This window comes from Varanus komodoensis, unplaced genomic scaffold, assembly GCF_004798865.1.
Source record: "Varanus komodoensis strain SLA01 unplaced genomic scaffold, ASM479886v1 scaffold52, whole genome shotgun sequence".
Classification (NCBI taxonomy): domain Eukaryota; kingdom Metazoa; phylum Chordata; class Lepidosauria; order Squamata; family Varanidae; genus Varanus; species Varanus komodoensis.
Genome location: NW_025336114.1, coordinates 5,136,156 through 5,154,136, shown reverse-complemented (window position 1 = coordinate 5,154,136; position 17,981 = coordinate 5,136,156). Strand labels below are relative to the sequence as shown.

Genomic DNA, 17,981 nt, shown 5'->3' with positions numbered 1-17,981 from the left:
AAAGGAAAGCATCAGCTCAGAAGAACCAGAAGCCAACAAAGTTATGATTGGTCCAACCCGACTGGGCACTGGCAGGTCTCTTGGGCACCTTTGTGGTAAAATCAGTGCTCCGTGGTCTGTGGAATTAGCACTGCATCACCAGCTTTTCCGTCACTGGTCCATTGTTGCTACCACTCTAGCTCCCCCCTGCCCCCCAGCCCCATTCACTTCATGACCAGGGCATATTTATGTTTTCTTCCACTTGCCGTTTTCTCCCAGCTGATTCTTACAACTCCTTCTTAACCCAACAGCCTGTTCAAGCATCCTGCAGACTTCTCTCAGTTCATGCCAATCCACTGGCAAGTTTTGCTTTGCTCAGTCATCAGCTACAGCCAGGCCTTGGCAACACTGACTGTTGGACAGTCAGAGCCTAGCAACAGTAATCCATGCTCTGGACAGTAACCTCCCACTTGGACTATTGCAATGTGCTCTCCTTGAAAATGGTCCGGATACTTCAACTGGTACAAGATAGAGCAGCTAGGCTGCTGACTCAGACTGGTAGACGAGATCTTATAACACCAATCCTTTATCATCTCCACTGGTTACCAATGGCCTCAATTTAAAGTGTTAACACTGACATATAAAGCCCCAAATGGTTTAGGGCCTGGATATCTGAAGGAATGTGTCTTCCCATATATGTATGCCCAGACCCTAAGATCATCTGCAGAAGTCCTTCCCCGGGAGCCATCTTTGAAAGAGGCCAACAAGGTTGCTCCCAGGAGAAGGGCCTTCTCAGTGGTAGTGCCCTGACTGTGGAATCTGCTTCCCAGAAAGGTACACCTGGCACCAACTCTTTTCTGTACCAGGCTAAAACATTATTATTTTCCAAGAATTTTAACATCTGATTGGTTTTACTATATATTCTGCATGTTCTATACTGCTCTTTGATTGAAAGGCTGTTGTGTTGTTATCATTATTATGCTTTTTGTAAACTATTTTGAGATTTCATTGGAATGTTAGATGGGATATAACTTTTTAAAACAAATAAACAAACACTGACCAATTCCTCTCTGAGCCCTTCCCTTCCATCTCTCCCAAAAGCCTCAGCTGTACTCAAACATCCCCACCCGCTACTAGAAAGGCCCCGTTCATTACCCAGTGTCCCATTTGTATCTCCAGCTACCTTCCCCTCATTGTCCTCTCCCTCGCATGCCTGCCCCTCCTCTCCCATTTGTGGCCTTTCCTCCCTACCCAAACATTCAGTGAACTACCATTCAAAGAAATGTGCCTTTGTTGATTAAAAAGTGATTAAAAGCAATCTTTCTACTTCTGCTGGGAAGTCCAATGTTCCTTTTGAGTGTATTAAGTAAAGGATGGGTGGAGAAATAGGACTTATGGGGAAAGCACCACCTGCACACAAGGTACCTGTCCCGGTCAGTTGCTCCACTGAGGCTCCTGTACACCTGAATTCGTTATTTGTTTTTCGATGCCAAGCAAAGACCTTTTTATTCAAGCAGCTTTTTAAATGTTAATATTATTGAATTTTTCTGGCCAGGGCGGCTTATTTTATATTGTATATTTGTAATTTATTTTAATGTATATATTTTAAAATGTTATGATGATTTAACTTATTTGTTGTAAGCCGCCCCGAGGCTTCGGCGAATGGGGCGGCATAAAAATGTTTTAATAAATAAATAAATAAATAAAAATAATTCCTGGGAGCATTCCTCCGAGGCCACCACCTGCATGTCCCAGAGCAACTGGTAGCCCTCCACAGACCAGAACTGGTTCTGAAGAAGGGCTTGCTCTGCCCCCCTCATCTGGCATTTACCAGCCTGAGAAAGGCAGCTGTGCTAATGCTGAAAATAGGTTGATGTTGGTGATAATTCAGAATCAATTGACTTGAAGGAAGAGGGAAAGGATGATGGGAGCAGCAGTCAAAGGGGGACCATGGGGACTGTGTTGTCTATCAGTCAAAGCATGAGAACCATTGTGGGAGCAGGTATGGAGCAAGTGCTCTCAGTCCTCCTGTAGAATCCCAACATTTCTGGTGAAGTGCAGAAATGTTGGGATTCTGCAGGAGGACTAAGAACGTCTGGGTCCATCTCCACAAAAACAGGGTGCTACAGTTTTTCACTGCTCTTTCCATGTGATTTCCTAGCAGATTGCCTTGAGGCATAAGGATAACAGCCTCTGGGTTCAGACCACACACTATCCTACAATAGAGAGTTAAGCAAACTCTACAATAAGCCACGACTTTATAGCCCAGACAAATCGCCCTGCTGGAAACATGCTTGGTTTGGACACTATGCTATACCACGGAGGCCTCACAACTAGTATGGCTTAGCACATTGTGCAAACCCAGTGAATGTGTCACCAGCCACATGGAATTCTCATTTTGTTTTCAATGTAGGTGCCATCCATGGGACAGAAGCAAAGCCATCTTCCCAATTGCTAGAGCCCCAGATTTCTGAACCATATTTCAGTTGCCGTCTTCTCGGCACCTACTAGACTTTCTCTGTTGTTTCTCAGCAAGGAGGAGCAAATCCTCCCTGATTTTCCAACACAGGCTCTTATTTAGTTTTCACAGTCTTTAGTTGAGAGATCTTCTAAGCATCAGTTCCAGAATACACATCTAGCATCTAACTGCACATGGGGCTAGGATCGTAATGGGAGTCAGGAGTCTTTCCAGGATACTTAATTAGACTAGTCAACCCTTTCAGGACTGGATCGACAACAGTAAAAAAATCCATTGTCTAGAAGTACCTGTCACAGTCACGCCCAGATGAAATTGCTCTTTAATGCTGTTCTTCAATAACTCTAACGTATAACTCTCTGATGTGCCATAAGAGGCCAAGAGAGAATGCTTACAGACAGTGTTATCTTTGGAATGAATAAATATGATCTTCAGAGATTTTTAGGATAATTTTCATAATGACAGATCTCTTGCCTGGTTCCATGTCAAGTCATTATGCAATACTACTTATTATCCAATCCCTCTGCAATTCCTGTTTCAAGCAGCTCTCTTCATAATTTCTTTTTCCACACACACCTGTGTGGTTAAAACCATCTAATTTAGAGGTTACTCTACATTTCACCCATGAGACCTCTGCATCTCCAAGGAAGGCTGGATAATTAGGAAACTCAGTGAATTAGTTTTTGAGGCACTTTGATCTCTGAATGGGACTCAGGTTTGTTTCTGGAACAGCCTTCACAAAGCTACTCGTGATAGGTACTTATGGAGGAAATCTCATTCAGATTCTTGTATGATCTCTTCCTTGGTGTGGTCTGGACAGTATCCAGCCTTATGAAGCACCTACTTTCCCTCTCAACAATTAGCTACAATGTGTTCACTGGAACTGAATAATCAATTTTGAGTGGGGACAAGCAAAGGTCCTTTAATTTCTCCCAGTGAAGTTAACTGTCTGCCTTGCCCCTTCTATGTGAAAGTGGGGCAGTCTTCCACAAGACTCCAAAGCATAGTTTTCTGTGCAATAACAAACACACTTGGTTTTGTTCTCTCATTTTTGCTTCCACTTCATAGAGGACTGGGGTAGATATCCTTTGGAGAAGCCAGTTTCACACTGGCTTTTTTGTAGAAAAAAATACAATAATTTTCATTTTGTAGGAAAAAATATAGATCATATTTTGTAGGAAAATGCCGCTGCAATATACAGATTGTGGAAAATGCCTAACTTTCAGAAGCAAAAGCCTTGCCATCCTGGTGTGAGAGAAAGAGATAACATTCGTCTTTTCAAGGTATTGCATTTTCAGTATCTGGTGTTGTCCTGAACTGCAGGATGGCAATACTGACCCTTTAAAAATTAAGAACACTTCATACTTTGAGACCCTCCTGATGAGCACCGTTGAGTGACAAATGGTGACAACAGTGAAGAAGTGTGTTGAGGCAAATGATTTTCTTCAATGGATCTTGAGTCAAATACCAAAGGTTGCTCAATCACAGTGGTTGAAGTCTGACTTTCCACTTCTAATGTCACTAATGGCACTGAGGCTCAGGCATCTCAGTGCAGTGGGATCTGTGGGCTCCCTGAGTCATCTCGAGCTTACCATCCCTCCCTACCTGCGTGTTACGTTAGAGTTCGTAAATGAGAGTACATGTCACATCGGCAATCCTTTTTTTTTTTTTAATAGCATGAGCTTAGGGTAGAACAACCAGCACACATTATTGGAATGTCTCTAAGTGCTCAACCTGAGCTGTCCTATGGTTTCACTGAGGTTCAGTCTATGATCCACCCTTCCAAGCATAAAGCCACAGATATTCCTGGCATCACGGGATTTTTTCAAGCCACCCATGCATGCCACACACTGGTCTGAACAGGAGCCCACAGATCCTAGTGGAAAGCAGCTAGTGGGTGAATTGCTCTGTCAAAGTTCAAGATGAGAGTGAAGCTTTGTGTGCTTCAGTCTAGAGGTCCTCTTCCTCCCTACCAGTGGAAGCTTTAAAGTCCTCTGATTTGCAGTCAGCACTCTTCCATCATTCACGCCAGGTGTGCTGCTGGCACTGGGGCATTGGCTCCATGGAATGTGCCGGCCCGATGTTGGAGGTGGGCTTGGAGCACACAGATATTGGTCCAGAGTCCAGACTCAAGAGGCTTCTGACATTTGAGAGCATCTGGTTCTGCAAAGGTGCCTGGGCTCAGAAGCTCCTCTGCTGACACCGCTGATCCTTAAGCCTTTGAGTGCATGTCTAGATCACTGCTGGACAATGTGCTCAGGCACTTCTGCCTGACTGCTGTATGCCGATACCTGCTGGTAGGATTTGTTACCCACTACATCCCCTACAAGTCCAACTCCAGGAATAGTTGGGGCACATCAGGTGGAGCCGTTATAATGCAAACCAAGCCACAGGCATACTTCACCTGATGAAAATGAGCTTCTGCCCCTGCCGCATTTTCTTGCGTCTTTCCTGCAGTGAAGGAGTATGCAAGCTCCTCTGTCCTTCTCTCATCAATGCAATTTGCTTCTTAAATCCAGATTTAATACAGCTCTCTCTTTGGAGAGCTCCCTGCCCTTATTAAGTCCCATTATATATGCAGTTATTAGGATAAATTAGGTCTGATTTGAGAGAGATGAAAAGTCATTGAGTCAACTGTCTTCCTCTTAGCTGGCTGCTTTGTGAGTTAAGGCAGATCTAAGGCAGATCTGAAGCTAAGCTGATTTCCTCAGATTTCATTGGGCCTGCCAATACTTCTTTACTCAGACTGGCCTTATGCCAGATTCCCTTCTATTATTTCTATATCATCCCAGGGATGGTCATTACATAGGAAGAAAGACCACGTTTGTCTCTTTTAGTTTCTGTGAGTAATTTTCCACAAGTCTTCTATATGTTTATGGCCAACCTGGAACATCAATATATCACTGCAGAGTGGCTTCCAAACATCACAAGATGACTGGGGATCTGAGTCGCTCATTTACATTGCCCAGAGGCTGTGTTTTTTCCATTTGCCCTGAATTGCATGTCATTTCACAGAGCACTAACTTACTGCCTGGAAATCAGGCAGCACTCCATAAAGTGCTGATGTGGGAATTAGACAGCTTGCAGACTGGGGGCAAGGGTAGGTAGGTGATCCAAATAAGAACCATAGAATGTTGCCTTGATCATTCTTCTACATCAGCCTTACCCAGCCTGGTGCCTTCCAGATGAGTTGGACTATAATTCGCCATGCTGGCTGGGGGATACTGGGTATTGTAATCTAATACATCTGGAGACGTCAGGTTGGAGACGGCTGTTTTCCATGAAATTTGCATGTTTGGATCCTCCATCACTTACGTTAAAGCCAACTGCTTGTCTTTATGAAGTCATAATATGCCCAGACCAGCAAAGAAAACAAAGATAAATTCAACTGGAACAAGAGCCTCTAAACATGGAGTTCTAAGTAATAACTCAAGTATTGCTCGTCTTTAATAATATGATGCCCAACTGTTACATTTTTGAGGCATTACACTTGCACGCATTTTGTCTGCCATTCATGGTCTCAGTGCAATTCTTGTTATCAGTCTGGGCCAGGATATACCATTTGCATGTGTCTAGATTTAGGGAGCTGAAACAGGGCAAGCCCAACTAGATTTGTGATAATTACTTAGATAATGCTATTGAAGTGCTTTGGACACTTTTAAACCTTATAAAACTGAAGAAGTGTTTGAAAGCACTACCATGATTGCTAATAGCACCTTAGTATTCAAAGTGGCCAATAGACTAGTATAATGCGGACACATTAAACTTTCCACTTAAAACTTTCCCTTGTGTCATCTCAGAATGCTTCACCAGTACCTGGAATTCCACATGGTTTTAAGGCAATAATTTGTTATCTTGTAGTAGGATATAGGGATGCAGGTGGTTTAAACTGCTGTGCTGCTTGGCTGGTTGATCGTAAGGTTGCCGGATCGAATCTGCACAACGGGGCGAGTTCCCACTGCTCCGTCCCAGCTCCTGTCAACCTCGCAGTTTGAAAGCATGCAAATGCAAGTAGATAAAAAGGTACTACTTCAGTGGGAAGGTAACAGCATTCCGTGTACCTCGGTGTTTAGTCATGCCGGCCACATGACCACGGAGACTGTCTGCAGACAAACACCGGCTCCGTTGGCTAGGAAACGGAGATGACCACCACCCTCTAGAGTCAGCCATGACTGGACTTTAATGTCAAGGGGAAACCTTTACCTTTACCTTTAGTATGACATGCTTTTTTAGGGATTTGTGTTAGAGAACTCTGTTCCCCTTAAGATATAACAGTTCTTGCAACCAACCTCTTTTGGAAGGACTGATTGGAGTATCTTAATCAAGTATATATAATTGGTAGGAAGTTGTGTTGGTCCATTAGGGGAGAAAACCCAAAACAACAGTAAAGTAATAGCTTATCTAGGATCAGCCAAAACATTACATTTGTTGTTGTTGTTGTTGTCGTTGTTGTTAGTCGCGAAGTCGTGTCCAACCCATCGTGACCCCATGGACAACATTCCTCCAGGCCTTCCTGTCCTCCACCATCCCCCGGAGTCCACTCAAGCTCACACCAACTGCTTCAGTGACTCCATCTAGCACCTCATCCTCTGCCGTCCCCTTCTTCTTTTGCCATCTATTGTTCCCAGCATTAGGCTCTTCTCCAGGGAGTCCTTCCTTCTCATTAGGTGGCCAAAGTATTTGAGTTTCATCTTCAGGATCTGGCCTTCTAAAGAGCAGTCAGGGTTGATCTCCTCTAGGACTGACCGGTTTGATTGCCTTGCGGTCCAAGGGATCCACAGGAGTCTCCTCCAGCACCACAATTCAAAGGCCTCAATCCTTTGGCGCTCAGCCTTCCTTATGGTCCAGCTTTCACAGCCATACATTGCAACTGGGAAAACCATAGCCTTGACTATATGCACTTTTGTCGGCAGGGTGATGTCTCTGCTTTTTAGTATGCTGTCTAGATTTGCCACGGCTTTCCTCCCCAGGAGCAAGCGTCTCTTAATTTTTTGGCTGCAGTCCCCGTCTGCGGTGATCTTTTACTTTGCAGCAAATTGCCGTACACTGTGACAAGAGACATTATCAATGACAACAACAGCCAAAACATGTCACCTGCTGTCACATCTGGAAAAGTAACTATCACACAGTGAGATACTTTACCCAGGGTATGCAAGGCTTAGAGGGTGACATTCCAGCCGAGCCTGAACTGTGTGTTCCTCACGGGTGCAACAACTACCCAGCACCCCGCTTGCCACCACTGCTACTCGATTCCCACTCCCAGAGATCCCACTATCAATTGCTCTTTCCTCACTGGCAGCATCTCTCCATTCGCTTCTCTAGCAATCTTCATATGGATAATTCTGGCTCTACTGCTGCTAGATCGGTGGGATGGTGTATGCATGTGTGTGTGAGAAAAAGTCCAAGTATGCACATGTTGTGACCCCAAAACATGTTGAAAAAGTTGTACACTCCCATTTTAGATGGTGTTGTGCTGCGCTGCCATCCCTACCACATCGCACGGTCCTGTTATAAAGGAATGCTTAGCACCTGCAATGAGTGGTACCTTGAATGAGCAACATTGTTGAATTTGACATAACAAACAGAAAGACTGAGGAATGAAATGGTGGCCATGTGTGTGGGCATGGCAAAGATGGAAGACTTTATGCAATGCTTCTATTGAGGGGAAGACCCTTTGAGCACACTTATCTGTCTTTCATCTGCACAAAATGGAAGGAATTGAAATGACACATCTACCTTTGATGGCAACATTTCTAAATTACATGTTGGATGTTGGTGCTTATTTAAGGCAGAGATCTGGCTGTACTTCTCTAGCAGAGTGCCTGTCTACCAGTTTTATAGGTGTGGTAAGAGCACACTGTGAGTACTCTGAAAGAGTCGTGTGTCGGGCTAATTAACAACTTTGTGGTTACAAGCTCTTACCTAGAGCAGATGGGTATGTTGCATGTTTTTCTGCCAGCCAACAACAAGCCAAAGCTGTTCAAAGTAAGCAGGTGCTGTAAGTTATAATTACAGCATTTTAAATAAGAAGGCTGATTGGATTAAAAGATCAAAGCAAACTCTCAGGTTTATCTTTCCAATGAAACTAAAAGGTGATGGGAGCAGCTCGCACATCTATTTTAAGTCTTATGTCAGTTTTGCATGTTCTCATTCCTAAGTCTGTTCTGATGTATTTCTTCATCAATCTGCATTTTTAAAAAAATGGCATGAGAATTTTGCACATTAAATGCACATTTTTGAAAGAATGTTCTCACTGCATGTGCTTTTCTAAGTGCATTTTCCTTAAGGTATGCACTTCTAAACAAGTTTTATTATAAATATGCATTTTATACACTGCAATGCCTTGTTTGAGCTGAGAACCACACCACAAACTTCAGAGAAATGCAAAATCCAAAAAAGATTTGCATTTCTCATATTCTGATGTGCAAATTTATTCAGGAGGTAGGGATCAGGCTTGTTCATCTCAAAATGCAGGCTGAATAAAATAGCTGAGTGGCCCTTCTTCCCTCCAAAAAACATATGTGAGAGAAAAGCTTGAAATGTAGTTTCTTGTGCCCATGTTCAGAGCAGGGAGAAGAGAAATTCCTTGATTGCTGCATGTAGCTGATTATCTCCTTCATTCATGAAACTGCATGGGATACTGGTCATATTCAGATGACAGCATCTGCTACTCATGATGCCCCCCCCCCCATGTTTTCTCATCACATCTTTGATCTTTTTTCTTAAAGCAGAAACTCCATTAAGGAGGAAAAGACAGACCAGTTGCATAATGCCTTCTGTTTGCTAGCCCTTGGAGCCCTGCTTCCCATCATGTGGCTACTAAGCCAGCTAGCACTATCAGCTTTCCTAATTGTTGTTATTGTTGTTTAATGTGAAGCTTTGTACTTCCTGCAGTGATCGCACAAAATTTTCAGCCGAACTATTTTTTTTTCAATGACAAACTGGCAGAAACTGTGCCTCTCTAATATCTGTTCTGTCTACTGCTCTGGATAATACATTTGCAACAACTAGATTTTTCCTAGTGTTATATATGATGGGTAAGTTATACAGCTGTTGTAAAGAAGCTTTCACAACTGCGAACCGTATCTGGCAAACCCTTCAGTGCACTGAAACCAATGGGGTATGATCAGTTGCAGCCAGTTCCAATTTTCCATAAATGAATGTATGAATTTTTATAGCCTACATCAGGTGAGGGCTTCTTTGTCTATTTGTGCATCCATATGTTTGCATTAAAAAGTACCTATGACTTCTTTGGAATCAACTGTGGACAATTTGTTGACTTCTAGTTATTAGTATCTAATGAAAGGAGTATTGCTAATTAGCTGTTTTAGATTTTCAAGTTCCGTTTTAGAGAGTATTATTTCAACTTTCCAATGAAATCAACTGTATCCAGGAATTAATGTAGCCCTTCCTTGTCCTTTGAGACAGGGATGAGGGCAACTTAATGATTCTCTTGATTCAGAATTAATCAGTATGCCTACTTTGTTAATTATTCTCTGAAGTATGTGCTAACTTTCTTTGAATTTTTCAGTATTACTGGTTCTGTCTCAGCCTCACCGTATTATTGTGCATTTTTAATGCACAGGTCATGCACTTCAGCAGTCTTTGTCACCAAATTGGTGTGTTATCAGTAACAAGAAATCTTTGAACACTTTAAAGACTAACAACCTTATTGTGACATCACTCTCTTGGGTCACACCTCACTTCAATAGAAGTTGAAGTGGTGACCTCAGGCAGGAGGTATACATACTCCATCCTATACTTGTCATCCAGTGGTTGGGGGGCTATAGGACCGGATGGAAACTATACCACTGCAGTGAAACACAAGATACACTAGTTTCATGAAAGATCTGCTGGTGGAACACCCCAGCAGTCCAGATGTTCTGCTGACAGAACAGGTGAAAAAGGGCTGTCATGGGTGGGATATGGATGGCACAGTGAGGAGCACACTTCTGCTATATCTATACCTTTTCACTGACTTCAAATACAAAAGAAAGACCGAGGAATTGCCCTGTAAGTGCTAGCCTTCAGCTTCTTGACCTCTATTACTATGGTGTGTGCAAGGAATCAGTGACACATTCCAGTCCATGGAACTAGCATCTTTCCCTCCTCATATCTTTCTGGAGAAACACTTTGGAAATAGATGGAATGAGAGCAAAGGTCTCCTAAGATTTTTAAAAGTCTATGAATAGGATAATTATCTTCATCATCATTACTGCAGAAGATTAAAACGCAAGGAGTGACTTCTTGGAAGTTGCTGGGACACAGACTCACGTGCTTTGATGTTGACAAAGGAAAAGCCTTCCCCATTAGACAGGGCTGTTGTAAGCATATATATTCTGATGACTGATGGAAGGAAGGAAAGGAATCACTTTGGAATTAGCATAGCCCGAGAGCATGTTCCCGCTTTCATAGGCCACCTTTGATCTGTTTGAAATGTGACAGCTCATTGTAACTGCAATATTGCTTCATATAAATCATTTTTGATAGAATGTGCTTTTGGCTTTCAGAAAGAAAGAAAAAGAAATCACTTCCACTGAATGTTTGAAGGATAAAAAAGAAACAGAAAAAAACTGGGGTAATTTAATGTCAATTTCAAATTTATTGGCGTGGACCTGCTTTTGTGGTAAAGCTACATTAAGTATTGTTAATATAACCGCTGAGGCATAAGCCATTCCTGGAGCATCAGAAAAGTAAGCCTTCTGATTAGCTGAAAGGAAGCCATAAAGTAATCCTGATATCAACATCTGGAGAAATCAGGAATCAAGCAAAGCAGTCATAGGTACCATAACCATTTAACAGAATCATGAAGTTGGAAGGGACCTTGGACTGACTAATGTAGAATAGAGCAGAATTGTTTCTTCTTGTGACCTGAATAGTCTGCTTTTCTTAGTGCAGTCTTAAATTGTATTAGGCTGGCTGGCTGGCTGGCTGGCTTTCTTTCACAACTGCATTGCACTGCCCATTCAGTCTGCGATCCACTAAAACACTTATGTCCTATTCACACATACTGGGTCTTCCTTGTTCTTTACTTTTTTTTTTTTTTGTGGGGGATTTACCCAAATGTAACATTTAACTTTTTTTTCCTGCTGAATTTTATCTTATTAGTTTGGCCCAGTTTTCCAGCTTGTCAAGATCTTGTTGAATCTTGATTCTGTCTTCTATGGTTATCACTCTTATCTAATAAGCATCCCATTTATGAGCTTATCCAGGTCACTTATTAAAATGCTGAATAGCACAGGGCCTAGACAGAACCCTGAAATATTTCTAATTGGTGCTTTGTCTGCAGGTAGCCTAGAGGCCACCATCCACAGGAAGAGCTGTGACAGTGTAGTTCTCAATTGTATCGTCCCAGTGGCACAGAATACCTCCTGATTCTCTTGTTCCTCTGCCTCTTTCTGTTTCCCTGCCTTGGAATTTTTTCTGTTATAATGTTCTTCCAAACAAGGTTCTTGCATCTTCACTAGAAACTTCTCAAAGCATCTCTACATGAAGCTTTTATTAGGCACTCATAATCACTCACAAAAGTTTTGGGGCATTTTCACAACACTGGCATTCTCCAAGACCTCTCCATTTTTTTCCAGCAATTTTTGTTGCTGATTTTAATGTGAGAAAGAACTGATATTAAAATTCAAATTGGAACAAACTGAAACAAAAACCTTGCAAAAAGTTGTACATTTGTTAAAATGCAGCTAGACCACATCACCACCTTGTGGTTGCATAATACACTATATAGTGAGGCAGAGTAATAAAAATTTCAGGAGAGAAGGGTATAAAGGACACACTTGTCTTCCCACAATGAAAATGGGAGAAGCTTTAGGAAAGCAGCAAGTTAAGACCCTTGTATAGAGAATTAAATAATTACATAAACCCTCTCTCTAATTAGTTAAATGTACAGAGCCTTGTCTTTAGCGCCTTCACGTTCTATTTCAAAAGAACTACTTGCTTGTTCTTGTGGCAGATAAAGTTCATGCTGCCCTCAGTTAGGAAGATAAACATGGCACACACTATGCAAGAGTGGGAAAACTTCCTTGATATCCATGGCACTAGGATCTCCAGATTGCCATTTCCCCCAATTCCCATCAACCTTCCCCATTAAACTTCCCATACAACACTGCCGAGTTTGCTTGCTCCCAGAACATAGGATGCCTTCCAGGAGAACTCACCTGTTCAGACTACTACCAAGTGTGGCATGTGGCCCCACTCCAAGTCACAGACTTCTATAGCAACACTGACCCTAAGTAGTCTGGGGTTGGTAACACATACCTCCAAGTCAAATCAGGGGATTCAGCAGGATCAGGAAAGAGAGCAGAGGGATACCTGACCAGGGAGAGAAGAAGACACAGCCCCACCTTTGTAGCAGGCTGAGTCAGGTGATAAATTTGCTAATTCATTATAATCATTACCATCTATGAGGATTAGTTTCAACACCAAAAAGTAAGTTCTAGGAGAAGCCTTAGACCAAACTAAGCTGTGTATGAATATTGATTAAGGTCTTGTGTATCTCTTAAAGCCTGACTCTGCCAGGTAATTCCCTTTCCTTCAAACTGCCATTTGCAATTGTATATTTGCAACAGTTCTTGTAAGTTTTCTCCCATTGGGAAAATAGCAGCTTCAAGGAGGAGAGTGATTTTAGGGGAAAGAAATAATGAGAATGATTTATTTCTTTATTTAGTATACTTACAAGGTGTCCAATTACTAGAGTGCTTTGGGTAGTTTAAATTCAAATATAAAATATAAAAAAATTACATAGTAAAACCAAGATGAAACCACCACCAGAATGAAAAGGAGATCTAAAAGCAAAAACAAAAGAAACAAAATAGTTATTAAAATGCCAGAGAGTTCTTGACGTGGAGCCAAAAAGACCACCAGGTAAGCCTCTATATGAGGTGGGCCTTCCACAGATGGGAAGCCACCTCTGAAAAGGCCTCTTTGTTGTAGCCACCTACTTTTCCTAACATAGTTATAGCATCTGGAGGAGGACATCTGGTGATCTAAAAAGGTATGGAAGGAGATGCTCCTTGGATAACGTGGCTCCAAGCCACCTTAAAGATTAAAGCAAGCATGTTGACTTGGAAATAGACAGAGAGCTAGCACAGATGGCAGAGTTCTGGAATATTATTACTGAACTGGTCAGTTACAGCTGACAGTCTAGATGGCTTGTTTCAGACTAGCCACAGTTTCCAGGCTGTTTTGAAAGGCAGGCCCACATATAATGCTTTGCAATCATCCAAGTGGGAGATTGCCAGAGCATGCATACGAGTGATTGTCACAAGGCTCTCTCGGCTTTAAAAAAGATTCAAGTAGTCTGCTAGAATTAGCTACAGCTATGAAATGAGTAGTCCCTGAAAAAGAGATGTGATATTGAAATATTTGGGGGTAATTTCCAATCTATGCAGCAGCTTACTGTACTGAAGCTTTTGGCTCGAATTTTCAGTGGGGGACAAAAAGGGGGGCTAGTTCAGGGAGGTTCAGAGAGTGGAGATGGCAATTTTCCATGCTGCCCACTTCATAGCAAAGTTCTCCTCAATGGGCACTTCACTCCATTTTCTTGGAATCTCCCAAATGGGCATCATTCAGTGGGGCAGGTGCTGCAGGTAATGGTCATTCCCTTTGTCAGCCACCATTTTTTCCCAGAATTCCCCAGAATAGTGCTGTGCCTGGGGTATTCTATGAAAATAAATGGTGGTCATCACAAAAAAATGGCACCCATCATGGAGCCTTTCCATATCCCCATCCCCTCACAAATTTTGCCCTGGAACAATATTGTGGAAACTCATGGTAAGTCCAAGTTTTCTGTTCTTAAACTGGTTCAGAGTAATTAAATACTAATGTATGCATCTCAGTTAACATATTTTACATCTCCATTAACATACTTTACAGGACTCTTCAGTATAGTCTGTTACAGTTCTAAGTATACCTACTCTCCTCCTGTAATCAGCACATGGGAACCATTCTTGGTCTCCCTGCTGGGCTGATACATCTACTGTTTTAACATCTGGGACCTATCAACCCAGCTGTACAGATACATCTACTGTAGGGAACATCTGGGACCAATCACCCATCTTCACTGTTCTTTGGCTTGTCACTAAGGGGAATTTAACGAGTCATGCACTTAAGTGAGAGGGTTCTGGGTCATGGATCTCTCTAATCGAGGTCAATAAAAAACACATTGGGACTTTATCATATTGTTCATGTCCTTCAGCTTATGCACAAGGGTGTCTGCTGTTATTGCTATTACACAAGGACCATGTGGCACGTACAAAGGGGTCCCTAATGCAGTGCCTTGGGGCACCCCAAAACATTAATTAATTAAATTTTTCCATTTAAAAATATGCATGCATGGATCTGTATGAAATGCATACAACGTGCTAGCAATTGTGCATGTGTGTGTGTCTAAACACACACACACAATTGGGGGGGTTCAATAAAAGTAGACCAAACTTTTAAGTATTCATTTGACACTGGTGTCTGTATACCACCCATTCATACATGGAAAGCACTGTAAAGTCCTCAGTCTGCTGCATTATAGGAGACAGCACCTGTGGCCCTGTCTAATGGCACCTGCAAAGGTGTCACCAAAACATTACTTGTGAGCACCCACAAAAGCCTTTTACTTTTTAAAAAAATAGGGTTTTAAATGCACACATGTATTTGCATATACCCGTAGCAATGAATATATGTGGAATGCATACATCTTTCTAGGGGACCAGAAATTTTGGAAGTGTGGTAAGGTTAATCAAAAGTATTATAGAAGTTGAGTGTTTGTAATTTAGAGAATCTGTTTATCTTCCAGTTGTTAGTTCTCCTGATGCAGGTAAATAATTTCAAAGACTGTATTCATCAGTGAATATGAAAGAATGTTCGCCCACGAAATGTATCTGTGTAAGAACCTCCTTCCAAAAAGGAGAAATTACTGGACATTGCCAAAAGATATGTAAAAATTAGCTTTAGCTTTATTGCAATCAGCTTATTAAAGAGGTTTTCCCATGTCTAACAGAAAGAAGCTTTTGGTGAATGAGAGACAGCATAAGATCCCCAGGTACAACAGGTAGACACTGCAGTGGTGAACAACATGGCATTTTGCAGTTTCTCAAATTCCCAAATGTGCCTACGGGTCCAAAAAGTTTGGGGACCCCTTTTGTATAGCATGTTAGGGTCTCCTTAGGAAGGAACAGGCCTGATAAAGGATGATAGTGGGATGTTATATGTTAGGTGGTTTGATTGGAGCCATACAAAAGAGGTAGGAAACTTGCATTATAACCATGAAACATCCAGGAAGCACCATTAACTTTAATCTTTAGTGTGGTTTAGAATAAAAAAAACAGTGATACTCTCTATATAATGAAATAAAACTGAAATGAATCAAAAACCAAAGACATGACTCGCATGTTCACCTTTTTTCTGGCCGTGTTCATGTGTTTCTAACAGCTTTCTGGTTTTTAACAGCTAGGAAAAGGTCAGAAACCTACCTCTAGGTATGGGTGATAAATAGGGGGATGAAGAGGTGGAGGACTTTTTTTACCTGTTCTGATTAGTCACTAAGGCAATCTGATAACACATTACTCTCTTGGCTGTTTATTGCATTCATTACATTTGAAGGGGGTTCAATTTTATTTTTAATTTTTTACTTTACACCTCAAATAAAAATATTTGTCTCTTGGGTTAAATATTGTTTTAATAAAATATAATTTCTTCAGTTCTCATTAGCAAAGCAGATATTTCCCTTTATACTTGTAATAAACTAAGAGTGTGGGGAACTTAGATTAAACTCCTTGCAAGTTACCTAAGGAGCCTGGTTAGCATTGTAATTTTATGTACCATATTTACTTTATTTATATACCATCATTGCAAATCACAAAGCAGTTAACAAATAAAGTAACACCACAAAGCACAAACATTAATACAACAATATCATTGCAACTCTGAAAAATGTATCAAATCCCAACAGCAAAGCAAAGATTGTTCAATAAACAAAAGTCTTAAAGGAATCAAAGACATACAATGCAAGGTATGTCTTAGTTAGCTGATAAACCTGAGTGACTGAAGTCACCTGATGCACCTCCAGAAGCAGAGCTCTCTTAATGAGGATGCCGCCAGTGAGAAGACCCTCGCTTGGGGCACCATAGACAAGGCCATCAGAAGGCTCAACGCAATACTGAATGAAGACTAGCCAATCCAGCAGTTACAATCTGAATGTTGACCTCTTCCTGTGAGCAGAACTGTGCTTTATGGATTCATTTGTTTATGGCATTTAGATACTGCTCCATTTCTACACAGTTTCAAAGCACTGAACAATAAAAGGCCAACAAATTAAAAAGATTGAAACACAACATTAAAAGCAGAATACCAATTAAAATAGTTCATTGAAATGAAACACAAGTTCCATTTGTGGCCTTCACTTGTTTTCCCACTGCTGCTTCCATCTTTTCTCTTACTACAGAAGGGCCATTACACAGGAGGGGAATGAAGTAGCTGCACAAAAGTGGCCTTCTTCTTAGTCTTATTTATTTATATTTCACAAATGGATATACAACTTCTGAACAAAGTCATCAAAATGATGAATGCAATAACATTCATGAATGCAGTGACATGCAATAGAGAGCCAGTGTGGTGTACCGGTTAAGAGTGCTGGGCTGGGACCCAGGAGATCTGGGCTGTAGTCCCCACTCAGCCATGGAGTTCACAGGGTGACTTTCAGCTCAACAGACTCTCAGCTCAACCTACCTTACAAGAATGTTGCTGTGAGGGTAAGATTGGGAGGAGGAAGAGAATTATGTAAGTTGTCCTGAGTTCCTTGGAAGGATGAAAGGTGGGATATAAATATGAAAAATGAATAACAACTTTTAACGGTAAAATGCAATTATGAAATACAACAAGAAAATAATTTCTACTGATCAACCATTTTTACTCTGGGATAAAGCTGTGTGTCATCAGCATATTCATAGCTCTTGGCTTCAAATCACCACTTCAGCAGCTTCATATAAATGTTGAAAAAATCTAGATGTTGAAGACCATTGAAGACAAGCTGGCAGGTCCCCTCTAGAACCCTGTAGCTCAAATGCCAAGGGAATAGTTACCCTATGTTACTGTCTGAAATTGACTCTGCAGGTAATGCTGGAACCACTGTAATAAAGTGTTTCCAAGGCTCAAACCACATATTCAAGGAGAATAGTGTGATGCACGGTATCAAAAGCTGATGAGAGATCAAGCAGAATAAACCAGGTCAATTTGTATCCTATCCCCTATCCTTCTCCCAATAAAGTCATCCATCAAGGTCCCACAAACAAGTCAAATCCAGACTGGAATGGGTCTAGATAATCCAGGAGCGCTTGTGGTTGCTCCAACACACTCTCTCAAGGACTTTCCTAAGAAAAGGGAATTGGTCCAATCAGTCCAATCAACAGGAACTGCTTCTTCACACAACAATGCATTTACCACCCTCTGAATCTACAAAGTCATACCATCTTGGTTAGCTTTTATTAGCCAAGGATCAAAAGGGCACATTGTCTATTTTGTTGCAGTA

General features: G+C 41.5%; 1 protein-coding gene across 1 annotated transcript in view; it reads left to right on the top strand.

Moving 5' to 3' along the window:
* LGR6 (leucine rich repeat containing G protein-coupled receptor 6) overlaps positions 1 to 17,981 on the top strand; it is a 153,151-nt gene that overhangs the window by 79,250 nt on the left and 55,920 nt on the right. The window lies entirely within an intron of this gene.